This window comes from Dipteris shenzhenensis, chromosome 5, assembly GCF_047967505.1.
Source record: "Dipteris shenzhenensis isolate YYH24624 ecotype China chromosome 5, Dip_SZ_1.0, whole genome shotgun sequence".
In the NCBI taxonomy this organism is placed as follows: Eukaryota; Viridiplantae; Streptophyta; class Polypodiopsida; order Gleicheniales; family Dipteridaceae; genus Dipteris; species Dipteris shenzhenensis.
In genome coordinates, this window is record NC_141600.1 from 30651405 (window position 1) to 30662935 (window position 11531).

The 11531-nt window shown below is 40.7% G+C and overlaps 1 non-coding gene across 1 annotated transcript; it reads right to left on the reverse strand.

Moving 5' to 3' along the window:
- Positions 1-11201: 11201 nt before the first annotated feature.
- LOC147901860 (U6 spliceosomal RNA) lies at positions 11202-11307 on the reverse strand. The gene has a single exon (XR_015541075.1). It is a non-coding gene; the product is annotated as a U6 spliceosomal RNA (small nuclear RNA).
- Between the last annotated feature and the right edge of the window lie 224 nt (positions 11308-11531).

Consider the following 11531-nt stretch of genomic DNA (forward strand, 5'->3'; position numbering starts at 1 on the left):
TCTCCTTTGCCTTGCAACACTTCTCTTGATATCTTTTTCTCATCGTTACCACCATTCCATATTGTTGGAAAATTTTTATCTACATCTATCAAACATTCAATAATGCAAAATAGAAAGCCATCCTTGCACCATAAACCCTCCTAAGCACGATTTTTGATGAACAAGCACTTGTATTAGTCTCATCATTCATATGTCTCCATAATGTTTCCCCTTTGCTATTGAACATATATGTATGGTATTTGAAAGATGTGAAGGCTTTAAAGCTCTCTATGAAACCAAGCTATTGAAGATATATATATATTTTTCATGCCTCTAAGTTCTTTATTTGCATTCTCTTCTCTATGGTTCTCAAATGCAACCTTCTTACTACTCAATTCTACTCTAGAGCATTTTTGCATGTGTCATCTTATTCCAAAGTGTCTAAAAAAGCATGGAACTTAGTAGACTTGTATTCACGTCCATTATCACAATAGAGAAGCTTGATGAATTTGCCAATGTATTTTTCCTTAAGTGCTTTGAGAAATGAGAACTTTGACAAGCTGGATTTGCTCCAAAGAATTTTTCTAATTTTTTTGACTTGCATAATGTGCATACTATGTTGGTTGATTGGCTTGATTTTGATATTGATGTTGATTTTAATGTGCATACTATCTATAATGATTTTGATTTTAACGTAGATACGGTCGATGTTGATTGCATTTGGTTTTGCTCTACAGTACTAACCACAAGCTATATCTCTTTGTTTCTTTCTACATTTTGTTTCCTAATGGCCTAAGATTCTAGACTAATGACAATTTCTTGTCTTTCTAAAAGTATTGTTCTAGAGTTTCCTGTGCCTCAAGGGTTCCATGGCCACTCTATGATAATGATGACCTAATGAAGATTTTGAAGATTGATAATTATTGAAATGCTTTCTATAGCTTCCTTTAGATAGGCTATTAAATCTACCCGAATTTCCTCCCTTTCCTCTAAGAAATCCTCTTCTTTTGAAGAATACTTCATCATGAATTTAAGTATCTATGCTTGCACATCTTCTTAAGTGTTCTTGCATAAGCATGCGATTTACACTAGTCTTTCAATCTTTGTATCATAGGAGCCCTTTTTGTCTACAATGTGGTTGCATTATTCTAGGTATGATGATTTGAGAACAGGTTCTTTGCATTGAATCCATTATCTAGATACTTCCATGCATCTACAATTGATTTCTTCTCTCTCCCACCTTTGCTATAATCTCCTATAGACTATTTTGAATGGACAATGTTATTGTTCTGTGGAAAATTTTGATAAGATTGAATGCCAATTGTGTTTTTTCATATGTTTAGTTCTATTATTGAAGATAATAATTGGGCTTCTAGGCTCTTTTCTTGCTATATAATAATATCCCACCACTTTTTCATTTGGAGTATATTTACAAGAAGGAACTTCCACAGTAGTGGACCGTCTGTCATCAATGTCCCTTGATCAATCTGAGTCGGTGAAACCACTCAGCTTGAGATCACAATTTGAGGCATAATGCAAGCAAAGAGAGAGAGTGCCATGGACATTTCTGAGAACCCTCTTTACTGCATTCCAATGTGTGATCGTGAAACAATGCATGAACTGGCTCAGAAGTCGTGGCGTAGGCAATATCAGGCCGTGTGGAGCATAGATATATCAAACTACCAACCAACTGCCTGTACAAAGTGCCATCAAACTTTTCAGCAGTATCATGCTTACTCAGCTTGAGTCCCTTTTCCAATGGAGTAGCCACAGGCTTACAGTTCTCCATTTTAAATTTCTGCAACAACCCCTTCGAATACTTTGTCTGTGACATAGAAATCCCATCATGGATTTGCCAAAACTCAATGCCAAGACAATAGTGCTATGCAGCAAGAGAGATGACAGAACGAATGGTGGTCATCTTTGCCACTAGAGCAAAAGTCTCCTCATAATCTATCCTCTCCTCTTGTGCATACTCCTTGGCAACCAAACAGGCTTTGTATTTCTAAACTGTGCCATTTGAATGGTATTTCACCTTATAAATCCATTTCGTGACCCAACCACATTTTTCCCAATGGGCGCATCAACCAAGTCCCATGTGGCATTTTTCTCAATGGATTTAATCTTAGCTTCCATAGCTTTCTGCCATGCCAGATTATGCTGAGCATCCTTGAAGGTCTGAGGCTCATTTTCAGCTTCCATCATTGAGGTCATCAAAGCAAAATTGACCTTTTTTTTATTTTTCGGAGTGCTAGCCCTGGTTTTCCCCAAAGTAGGCTGATCCTTAGCATCTTGAATGGTCAACCTTGCCCAACGTGGAATAGATTTCTCTTATGTACCACTTGGAGCTGCATCAACATCTTTAGTGGCCTCACGACGTTGATAATGCATCCAAACATGAGGCTGTGTATTCTCATTAATTGGTTGCAAATCTGAAACATTTGAGGGAGAGCCATCCTCAACATGTGGCAAGCCATCTGAATTATGAGAAGTAGAAGGGGAAGCATTAGGAGACTCCGTCTCATCATCCTCAAACTGGATGATGTCCAAAGAGGTGTCATCGTATGGTGGCGATTCTGCACTAGTGGGTTGCATGCACTCATTCTCAGCAAAGAGAACATCTCTACTGATTATTACCTTCCTGGTAGCGGGATTATAAAGCCTAAATCCCCTGCTTTCAGTGCTATACCCCACGAAAATGTATTTGACACTCTTGTCATCAAGCTTTGTCCGATGTGCATCTGGAACCAAAGCATATGCCACTGAGCCAAAAATTTTGAAATGACTAACCTTTGGCTTAAAGCATACAAAGCCTCAAATGGAGTCACATTAACCAAAGCTTTGGTAGGGAATCTGTTCTGAATATAAGTGGCTATCACAACTGCTTCTCCCCAAAAATCCTTTGAGACTCTCTTGAATTTCAGCATGCATCGTGTCATTTCCATGAGAGTACGATTCTTCCTCTCAGGGAGTGGATTCTGCTGGGGTGTGTAAGGGCATGTCAAGTGATGTTTAATCCCATGCTGCTTCAAAAATCCCTGGAATGCATGTGACATGTACTCTCCCCCTCTATTTGAGTTGAGTGTTCCATTTCTAGAATTGGTTTGGTTTCTCAGCCATAGCTTTGAACTCCTGAAACCAATAGAACACCTTAAATTTTTCCTTCATGAGAAAAAGCCATGTGAACTTGGAGAAGTCATCTATAAAGGTCACAAAGTACCTTGCTCCTCTATGTGTGGGAATAGTCATGGCCACATACATCACTGTGCATTATCTGCAACACTCTGGTTGCCTTGACCCAATTATTGCCTTGTTTACTGAATGGCAAGCGATGCAATTTGCCAAGTGCACACCCCTCACACACTTCATTTGTTGGTTGCTGTAATTTTGGCATTGCTTGACTCATATTATTGTTGTACAAGTAGGACAATGCCCTATGATGAACATGTCCAAACCTGGCATGCCATAAATCAGCTTGGGAAGTGTTTGCTACAGCCACTACCTTCTGATCATAAGGCTGAGCATCAAGCTTGTATAAGCCTCTTTCATATGTGCCTATTCCTACAACCTCATACCCTTTCTTTGGATCCTTGATCCTACATTGGTTATCTTGAAATTTGACCAACATACGTTGATCATGGGCAATGTTTGAAATTGAAATCAAATTTTGCCTTAACTCTGGAACATACCAAACATCTCAGATATACTTAACTTTCCCATTATCAAGCTGAATGGGAATGTGCCCAACTCTGATGATGTCTTGAGAAGCATCATTGGCACACGTAACCTGTCTGCCATCAAATTTTGCATCGACCACTGAGTATAGTGAGTGCCGTCCTCTAACTAGTACTCGTGGGTGGTGGCTTCGAATGGTGGATTGTGCCCAACTCTACATGCATATTCCCCTTCTCCCACTTCACTCGAGCCAAAATTCACCTTGAATAGACAGCTCAAGTGCTATGTTCATCGCCTCTCGGCACCTACATGGGCAAGGTTTCAGTACCATCCCCACATACGCTCAACAGCTCAAAGCTTGCGTGCAATTCAAAGTACCTTTTACAAGGGGCAACAATAGAGCAACAGCATGAGATGGGTCACAAGCGAGGTTAGCACAACAACCACTCTGTAAAAGCCCTAGATAAAAGAGCTACTGGATCCAACTCCTATTACACATGCATTTCCAGATGAAGAACCGAGGGAGGAGCTAGTAGCATCGCCCTACAAGAAGTAATTGGTATAAGGTTCTTTTAAAACTTTTAGCATTTCACTTGATTTGCAGAATAATATCCATTGGCTAAAGATGATAGGGCTGCTCAATCATGCCAACTTGCCATGGAATATGGAGTGAATCTAGGATTGGACCTCGCATGTTTCCAAGCTCCCCTTAGTCGATGAAGAAATTTCCTATGAGAAGGATGCGGAAGCTGACATGATTCGAGAGTTTGGGGCTCGAGCAATAGCAAAGAACTACTTTCTCCTATACAATGTTGATTATGTGTTTTGTATGTAGCAACTTGAATCATACATGGAATGAGTGCAAGATCTCACGGACGAATTGGATCTATGCAAAACTAATGGCAGAGGTCAATTGCAATGATCTGTCACAGATGAATAGCCACTCCAAGGTGGGTCCATTTTATACAATGGTGAAGACTAATTCCATGTCTAGAGACAGCTATTCCATTCTCAGGGTTGTACAAAAGGGATGCAAGATCTCATGGACAAATTGGATCTATGCAAAACTAATGGCAAAGGTCAATTGCAATCATTTGTCACAGATGAATAGCCACTCCAAGGTGGGTCCATTAATCTCCACTCTCTATGGTTACAGTAAACAATCTTTCATGTCGATGAGAGGAATTCTAGAGCCGCATAAGGAGCTTCAAACAAAAGCAAAATGTGATGTCCTTGAAGACAAACGGAAGTGGCAGTCTTTCAATGACTACAAGGCTACTAAATACAACACCAATGAGGCATATGTGGTAGGATTCGGCACACCACTATCTGATGCCTTGTGGGATACACCCATTGGGGGTCCAAGCTGTTGCAAACAACTGTAGGAATTGAAGGTAAAAAATGCCACTGCTCTAGTATAGGAGGATTCCTCTACCATGAAGGCCCCCATCATGCCAACCCTACAAAAATTGAGCATACCATCTTTTGATGTAGGTTTGAGTGCATGCCTATCTCGAACTATTTCCATTAAGGAGGTTGAGCATGCTATGGGAATCCTTCACTCCTTTCATGATCAACGAAGTGGTGTGCATAAGAAGGAGCACAAATAGTTTGAAGCAACAAGGCAAGAATTGGAAGTAGTGAGACCGAGTATACTGCATACAAGTCTTAGAAAGAGGAGGATATTGAGAGAGCAAAATAGTGTGTCTGTCCAACATGCTTGTGGGGTTTAAAAGCCAGTGTACCTTAACCCCGGTTATGTACAATACTCAAATACATATATATATGGATGGCATAGAAGATTAGGGTGTTCTGCACCCACCAAACTTGTGTGACTGTCTCTTCTAGCTCTCCCTCTCTCTCTCTCACCTTCTTCCATTCCGCTTCCGTTGTTGAGATCTCTCAACTAGTATTAGAGTGTGGGTGTTCTAGCTGAGCCCGGGTGTGAGCCTGAAGCCTGAAGCCTGAAGTGGCAAATGCTAAGACTGTAGTTAGGGTCATTGTTGCTAAAGAAGTGGGAAGGAATGTTATGTGAATGGTTCCATAATCATACCTTTACCTTAACTGAGTATTAAACTTACCATTACATGTCAATGTTGACCATGGTTCAAGGTTACTATAACACAAATTTAATCCGTTGAGTTGCTAGCATGAGGACCATATACAACTAGAATGGGCATCCATATATGCAATAGGAATGTTGCTATGAATGCTATGATGGATGGGGATGGGCAAGAAGCAAGTTTTTCGAGCGAGTTTTGAAGCGAGTTTTTTTTGGTAACCACCACATTTTGTTCCACCTATTCCACTTGTGACCTCTCTCTCTCTCTCTCTCTATATATATATATATATATATATACACACGTGCATAACCCCTTCTCTATGACATCTCTCTCTCTCTCTCTCTCTTTATTTCACGAATGGAGACAAAGAAATCATGTACAAGCACTGGACATAAATCCATGCTACTTGCTTTTAAACCAAAAATTTAGTACTTTGAGTCTTAAACAATAATAATTTTACTAATATTTCAAAGCAGCATTACAATTCTGTTTATTCTTCCGTGGGCGGCACATGGAAGGGGTTTTTGGACACAAAATCCTCAACTGTCCTGGCATGGTTTGCCAATCGGTGTAGACAGGGGTGTGAGGCTATTGTACCTATGGAGTTTATGACATGTAGTCTCAGGGTAGGTGTAGAGCATCGAATTTCCTTCGAGGATTCAATTAAGTATAGCCTTGAGCAATTGCTAAATCAGATGAAGACAGGGTGTTGAGTTCATACACCTCTGACATAATTCAAAAGCGAAGGAGAGCTTGGATTAACCAAAATATTAAATTGAAGTTCTGGAAGGGAGACTTAGTTTTCATGTTCAATACAAAATTGACGAAAATGCCAAGAAAGTTTTAGTTGAGATATGATGGTCCTTTTAGAGTGGTAGATTTGTTTGAGTAGGAAACTTTCCAACTCACTGATTTACGTGGCAATATTTTTATGACACCTATGAATGGGTTTTGCTTAAAACCTTATGTTGGACTGGACCCATCCCAACCAAGTCCAAAAGTTGTGAACATAAAAGGATCTCAGGATGCCACTATAGGTGTGATTCAAGTGGAAGAAAGGAGCCAGAATCAAATCCGACCACCATCTGACTCGGATTCATAGAACCACACTACCAGCTTGTCGTATTTGCAAAGTTGACCTCTATTGGATCGAAGTCCAGATATCAGGTTTGACGTGATGTTGCCTAATGGAGTATGATTTTCTTCTGCACCTTTCAGTCATACTCAACTATAGAGGAAAGATTTTTGTTCTTCTCATGATATCCAAACACAGTTCAATCGCCAATAGCAGGTTTTGAATTGGATGCAAATCTATCGATCTCACTCCAACCTCCTTTTGGGATGGTTTGAATGTAATCTGATTTGGTCTAGCAGAGACCAAGGCTTGGCTGACTTAATTGGACTACTAGGTGGAGTCCCACAAGAATCTAACTCCTCTTTAACCATCCACCTAGTATCCAACTCTCCGTTGACTCCCTGACTGATATCTGACTATCAGATTGGTATCTGACTCTCTGACTATGATCTAACTACCCGATTGGTATCCAACTATTAGATTGGGGGTATCCGACTCTTCGATTGTTATCTAACTATCTGACTTGTATCGTCCGACTATCTAACCGTTCCAATATATATCATGCATGACAATTATGTCTACTGAAGTGCAAGTATGTACGAGGTATTTGTCTTGTATCAATCGATACCATCAAATTTTGCATCGACCAGTGAGTATAGTGAGTGTCGTCCTCGTGGGTGGTGGCTTCGAACAGTGGACTGTGCCCAACTCTACATGCATATTCCCCTTCTGCCACTTCACTCGAGCTAAACTTCACCTTGAATAGACAGCTCAAGTGCTATGTTCATCGCCTCTCGGCACCTACATGGGCAAGGTTTCAGTACCATCCCCACATACGCTCAACAGCTAAGAGCTTGCATGCCATTCAAAGTACCTTTTACAAGGGGCAACAATAGAGCAACAGCATGAGATGGGTCACAAGCGAGGTCAGCACAACAACCACTTTGTAAAAGCCCTAGATCAAAGAGCTACCGGATCCAACTCCTATTGCACATGCATTGCCAGATGAAGAACCGAGGGAGGAGCTAGTAGTATCACCTTGCAAGAAGCAATTGGTATAAGGTTCTTTTAAAACTTTCAGCATTTCACTTGATTTGCAGAATAATATCCATTGGCTAAAGATGATAGGGCTGCTCAATCATGCCAACTTGCAATGGAATATGTGGAAAGCTCAACCTAATGTACTAGAGTAGTAAGGGCAACTGCACCAGGTAGGGGGCAAACTCCCATCTGATTTGATAGTGAATCTAGGATTGACCTCGCATGTTTTCAAGCTCCCCTTAGTCGATGAAGAAATTTCCTATGAGAAGCATGCGGAAGCCAACATGATTCGAGAGTTCGGGCTCGAGCAACAGCAAAGAACTACTTTCTCCTGTACAATGTTGATTATGTGTTTTGTATGTAGCAACTTGAATCATACGTGGAATGAGTGCAATTGTTGGTGAAGACTAATTCCATGTCTCGAGATAGCTATTGCATTCTGAGGGTTGTAGAAAAGGGATGCAAGATCTCACGGACGAATTGGATCTATGCAAAACTAATGGCAGAGGTCAATCGCAATGATCTGTCACAGATGAATAGCCACTCCAAGGTGGGTCCATTCATCTCCACTCTCTATGGTTACAGTAAACGATCTTTCGTGTTGATGAGAGGAATTCTAGAGCCGCATAAAGAGCTTCAAACAAAAGCAAAATGTGATGTCCTTGAAGACAAACGGAAGTGGCACTCTTTCAATGACTACAAGGCCATTAAATACAACACCAATGAGGCATATGTGGTAGGATTCGGCAAACCACTATCTGATGCCTTATGGGATACACCCATTGGGGGTCCGAGCTACTGCAATCAACTGCTGGAATTGAAGGTGAAAAACGCCATTGCTCTAGTATAGGAGGATTCTTGTACCATGAAGGCTGCCGTCATGCCAGCCCTACAAAACTTGAGCATACCATCTTCTGACGTAAGTTTGAGTACATGCCTATCTCGAACTATTTCCATTAAGGAGGTTGAGCATGCCATGGGAATCCTTCACTCCTTTCATGATCAACGAAGTGGTGTTGGGGCAACATTTTCTTTTCAATTGTTGCAGGCATTGCAGATGGTGAACAAAGATGAATTGCTACAGCAGGCTACCATGCATAAGAAGGAGCACAAATAGTTTGAAGCAACGAGGCAAGAATTGGAAGTAGTGAAGACCGAGTATACTGCATACAAGTCTCAAAAAGAGGAGCAGATTGAGAGAGCAAAATAGTGTGTCTGTCCAACATGCTTGTGGGGGTTAAAAGCCACTGTACCTTAACCCCGATTATGTACAATACTCAAATACATATATATATGGATGGCATAGAAGATTAGGGTGTTTTGCACCCACCAAAACTTGTGTGATTGTCTCTTCTGGCTCTCCCTCTCTCTCTCACCTTCTTCCATTCCGCTTCCATTGTTGAGATCTCTCAACTAGTATTAGAGCGTGGGTGTTCTAGCTGAGCCCGGGTGTGAGCCTGGAGCCAGGAGTCTACTACTACAGCTCTGTGGGAGGAAGGAGAAGCTCAGTTGGGTGTCTTTACCTGTATCCTGATGTGCAAAGACCTTGTAGAAACTTTTGGAAAGTTCTCTGAGTGGTTTTTTGCAAGCCAGTAGGTGCTTTCGGAGGAAAAAAGACAGTCAGACCTGAGAGTCTTATGATGAAGATATCTTTCTCTAGAGGCTGAATCTTGCCTTGAGATCTAAAGAAAAGTTGTAGAAGACTTTGAGTACTTCATTTTTGTTTTAATATCTCTATCATTCGAGTTTTCAGTGAAAAGTTACAGCTCCTACAAAAAGTGATGAAATTCAATTTTCTGCGTGGATTTCGTGTGTTGGATATCCATATCCAGGCCACCATTTGTAGTTCAGACACTTTGAGTTGATTTAGAGTAGTCCAAAACTTCTACCTATGAAGATATTTTCGATTCCGTGAAGTTCTGAAGCTGTAGTTAAGCTTTGTCTACTCCAACGTCTTCATTCCGTCATTTTTTGTGTGAGTGGAAACTCAACATCTGGCCTCCATTTGTAGAGCTGTCTATCCCGTTGGATCCGGGACTGCCTGAAACATGTCTACAAAGATGCTTGCTATTCCATGAAGAATCAAAGGAGTTGTGATTCTTTGTGTTTTTCCATCGTCTCTTTGAAGGAAATTTCTCAAAGTTTCTAAGAGCTTGTCATTGATTGCCATGTGGCATTTTGGCTAAGGTTAAGTTTCCTAAGGTTCATTTTTTGCAAAGAAATGCAAGGTTTGACTGGCTCCTACTCCATCCTTGGATGAGATTTTGGAGTTGTGGTAGAAGAGAGATATTTATAGATTGTCTTGCTGAGTTTGATTGTGCAGTGACGCCCATGTTTTGACCGAGGTTCTATTTTCAATAGTGGTCATTGCTGTGGGGCCATGATTTCTTGGATATACCTTATGCAGATCACTTTGGTTATAGTCTGTTGAGCCGTGTGTGCTCATTTAGGGTTTGCATTGGGTTGCAGTGGATGCCTTACAGGCCATTTGGATGCATTGCGATCCTTGTTAGATGCACTGATTGGCCTAGATTGCCTTGTGGGATGCTTTATTGATGGACGTTTAGCACACATATGCTATTTTATGCTGAGGGATAGATTTGACATATTGCAGTGGATGCACAAGAAGAATACAGCCTTAAATGTATAAAGGGGCAAATCACAGTGCATGGGAAGTCCCATGAAAGAGGGCAGTCTCGTAGCAAATCCAGGGCACGGAACATTGAGTGTTACCACTGTGGCAAGAAGGGCCACATGAAAAAGGATTGCTACAAACTCAAAAGAGAGCAAGAGGATAAGAAAAAGACTGCAAATTGGGGTGCAAATAAGAAGGAAGAGAGTCCAAGGGACGACAAAGGAAAAATGAAGATCGAGGAGATTAATGCAGTCACTGATGATAGTGACAATGACATTCTTTTCATGTCTAGTCTACCTGCAGACTTGCTTACCACTTCAAATGTTGCATATTCACAAGATTGGATTTTGGATTCTGGTGCTTCATTCCATGTTACTCCCCATAGGGAATGGTTCTCAACGTATAATAGTGGGAAGACAGGTTGTGTGCATCTTGGAAATAACTATACATGTGACATAGTGGGAGCAGGTGACATAAAGTTTTCTTTTGCAAATGGGTCTGCATTTGTTTTAAAAATTGTGAGACATGTGCCTAAGCTAACCAAGAGTCTCATTTCACTGGCAAGTATTATCCTTAATATTTGTTAGGGTATCCTCTATTAGCACTAGCATGCTACTTAGTGGTCCTCATGACATTTTTGTCATAACCTTCTCAGATTTCCTCTCTAGAACTTGCTAGATTTAAAGATTTTCTAGCCCAAATCAGTGTCAAAGCCTTCTATAAAAAATTGATAGCTCATTTTGTTCTATTGACCCTGTCACTTGTCGTCCTTGCATAGAGGCCATGCTTATCCTCTCTGTATCATTCCAATTTTGTTCTATTGGCCCTGTCGCTTGTCGTTGTGTGATTTTTAAGGTTAGCAATTAGCTTGTTCATCTTGATGGCTTAAGCAAGCATCATCCTCTAGCATTAGCTAGGATTTTGTATTTTGTATTTCTTCTTCTTTGGGAAAATCATACAAGTATCCCTTAGAATTCAACTAAATTTTGCATGTGGCCCACATGATCTTCGTGACTCCATGAAATGTGTTCTTCACTACTTTGAAACTATTCTAAAATTGAAA